This window comes from Tenrec ecaudatus, chromosome 11, assembly GCF_050624435.1.
Source record: "Tenrec ecaudatus isolate mTenEca1 chromosome 11, mTenEca1.hap1, whole genome shotgun sequence".
Taxonomy (NCBI): Eukaryota; Metazoa; Chordata; class Mammalia; order Afrosoricida; family Tenrecidae; genus Tenrec; species Tenrec ecaudatus.
Window position 1 is genome coordinate 27,998,072 of NC_134540.1, and position 3,729 is coordinate 28,001,800.

General features: G+C 39.8%; 1 non-coding gene across 1 annotated transcript; it reads right to left on the reverse strand.

Moving 5' to 3' along the window:
- Positions 1-1,055: 1,055 nt before the first annotated feature.
- Positions 1,056-1,294, reverse strand: LOC142462055 (small Cajal body-specific RNA 6). The gene has a single exon (XR_012787200.1).
- Positions 1,295-3,729: the final 2,435 nt, after the last annotated feature.

Consider the following 3,729-nt stretch of genomic DNA (forward strand, 5'->3'; position numbering starts at 1 on the left):
ATTCTTACTTCGTTTTTGGCTTATTTTTTAATTCCCACCACTCCCATCAATTAATATTTCATACACCCTATTTGCAAGGTCCTATCCAAGAAAAATAAAATTATTAACAATTTGAATCTTTTCTCCCTACAATCACGTATTTTATTGGTCAATTTTGGAGGTTTTTTTGGTTTGGGTTTTGTGTTTCTCTTTTTGTTGGGATGTAATTCTGAAGTCTGTCATTTTTTATCTTTCTCAGTCAGTTTTTTAAGGTCTCTTTGCTTTCAGCAAGTAAGGGATGGCGCCTGCTTATCACTGGTTGCTAATGAGTCTTCCTCTAATCCCACTGCAGTTTCTTCTGCGTGTAGCTCAGCTTCTCAGATTACTTGTTGAGCATACAGATTGAGTAAGAACAGTGGAGGATATACTACTGATGCACATGTTTTCTGATTTTAAACCATATAGTATTCCTTTTTTCTAGTTTCACAAGCCCCTCATGAGCACATTTGACTGATTTTAAATCCCCTCTTTTAGCAATACTATGTATAATATATTATGATCCATACAGTTTAATGTCTGTGAATAATTAATAAAGCACGAGCAGATGTTTTTGTATGCACTGTGTTCAACCAAGATTCAACCAATAACACCAGAGATATTCCTTGCTCTACCCGCTCCTCTAAATCTAGATTCGATTTTAGGAGCTCTCTCTTAATGTATTACTACTACAACCATTTTTAATTACTACTAAACAAAAATTGAGTTTTGTGTGATATTAAAGATTTCTGCCACTATTCCAAGTAGAAAAAAAAGAAAAAAGTAGCATGTGACAAAGGAATCACACTGCTTTAAAAAAATCATTTTATTAAGGGCTCATACAACTCTTCTCACAATCTGTACATACATCCATTGTGTAAAGCAAATTTGTACATTCATTTCCCTCATCATTCTCAAAACATTTGCTTTCCACCCAAGCCCCTGGCATCAGGCCTGCATTTTTACCCCTCGCTCACCACTCCCGCCTCCCTCATAAACACTTGATAATTTATAAATTATTATTTTTTTTCCAGGAAGGAGGCCTCAGCTTGGCAATGTCAGAACAGCCCCCAGACCCCAGCATGCTCTGCTTCCAGGCAGGTCCCTTGTCATGCAGCTGTTGGGCACCCACCACGGTGGCTTCTGGGCTCGTCAGGGACACGGGTGGGGGCACCACAAAGTGTCAGCTGTCCTGTGCCTGGCATGGCATGACTGGAGCCTGACAGGGGAGGGGCAGCTGAATTTATAAATTATTATTTTGTCATATCTTTCTCTATCCCATGTCTCCCTTCACCCACTTTTCTGTTGTCTGTCCCCCAGGGAGGAGGTCACATGTAGTTCCTAGAAATTGGTTTCCCCTTTCCAACTTACCCTCCAAGATGTGCTTTACTTAACCCCTGTACAGTATATTAATAGAATATTAGATTTATATAATAATATTTCTCCTAGGTCTAAGAGGTGGGGTTGGCCAATGTTGGATTATTGCCAGTCACTCTCGTGCTTAAATGAGAATTTATGTATACCGATGGCACCAGGAAGTCCATGGGTAATACAAATAATTTACACTGCACTGTAACCTCAAAAGGATCCCTGGTGGCCTAATGAACCATGCAGTGTGCTGCTAACCACAGATTGCAGTTTGACCTCACCATCAGCTCTGGGGGAGATAGAAGAGGCTGCCTTCTCTAGTAAAGATGAAACGTCTAAGAAGCCCACAAGGGCATCTCTACTCATCCTATCAGGTTCCTATGACTCAGGGTCAAATAGCAGTGATAACAGTGCTTTGGTTATTATTATTATTATTTTGTATGAAACTAAGGTGGGTGATTTTAGCCCACATGGAAATGCCACAAAGAAAGGACTAGTGATTTGCTTGCAGGTCTATTGTTATCAAGAAGGAGAATCAACTCAAGGACAATGAATTTGATTTTAAGGATGATGGGCATGTACAACCATTGTGGAAAGTGCTGTGGCAAAATGTAAAATAACTGGTAGTAGAAATACTGTGCAACCCAGCAATACCTTTCCTGGGCATATACCCCGAAGAAGTAAAGAACAGAACACAGACTCGATGCCCTTCCATGTCGGTTGTAGCACAGTTCACTACAGAAAAAAAGCTGGAAAAACCCAAATGCCCATCAGTGGAAGAATGGATAAAGCAACTTTGGTACATGCACCCCATGGAATACTATACAGCTCTTAAAAAATAAAAAGCAATGAAACACCTCATGGCATAAAAGGACATGGAAATAGTTATGCTGATTGAAGTAAGTCAATTACAAAATAACAAATATTGTAGGAGTCTACTACTATAAATGTAACCATCAAGATAAGGGCAGGCTTCTGCTCTTAAATCATCTAATCACTTAATCTGGTATCCCAAGCAATGATGTAGAGAGCCTACCTAATGCCTATGAGCCAGGTATTACTCCTCTCATCAAGGAAAAAAATGTTTATCAATACTTATATATAACCCAAAGAGTGAATAATCTTGGTACTATGTTCCCAATTGGATACTTAAAAAAAATCATTTTATTGGAGGCTCATACAACTCTTATTACAATCCTTACATACATAAATTGTGTAAAGCACATTTGTACACTCATTGCCCTCATCACTCTCAGAGCATTTGCTTTCCACTTGGGCTCGTGGAATCAGCTCCTTATTTTTCCCCTCTCCCAGAACCCTTCCCTCATGAACCCTTGATAATTTATGAATTATTAATATTTTATCATATCTTACACTGCACTATGTCTCCTTTCACCACTTTTCTGTTGTCCATCGCCCATGGAGGAAGCTATATGTAGATCCTAGTAATCAGTTCCCCCTTTCAACCCCACCTTCCCTCCACCTGTCCTGTGTCACCACTATCACCACTGGACCTGAGGGATTTACTCATCCTGGATTCCCTGTATTTCCAGTTCCTATCTGCACCACTGTACATCCTCTGGTATCACCAGGTTTGTAAGGGCATACATAGAGACCTAAATACAGATATGTACATATGTAAATATATTTATATATGATGATGGAGGAACTAGATCTATGTGCATATATTTATAGGTTTAGTAGTAGGGTAGCAGATGGTATTGGGCCTCCATTCATGTACTCCCTCAATATAAGAACACTTTGCTCGACTAAAGGGACATTCCATGATGCCCACCTTGCCGTCATGATCACTGAAGACAAATGTGTGCATAAGAAAATGTGGTGAAGAAAGTTGATGGTGCCCAGAAATCAAAAGATATAGTGCTCGGAGTCTTAAAGGCCTGAAGGGAAACAAGCAGCCATCTAGCTGAGAAGCAACAAAGCCCACAGGGAAACACTGAAGGCAAATGTATGCATAATTAAATGTGGTGAAAAAGGCTGATGGTGCCTGGCTATCACAAGATATAGCATCTGGTGTCTTAAAGGCTTGAAGGCAAACAAGTGGCTATCTAGCATAGGGATCAGTTAACAGACACCAAGGAATAAAAAAAAATCACATCGTCGTGAATGAAGGGGAGTGCAGGGTGGGGAACCAATGCCCACCTGTAGACAACTGAACATCCCTTGCAGAGAGGTACTAGGGAGGAGATGAGTCACTGAGGGTGCAGTGTAGCATCAATGAAACATACAACTTTCCTCTAGTTCTTTTTTTTAAAAAATTTAATCTTTATTTTCCTCCTTTTCCTCACTCTCACCTCTTTCTTCTAGTTCTTTAATGCTTCCTCC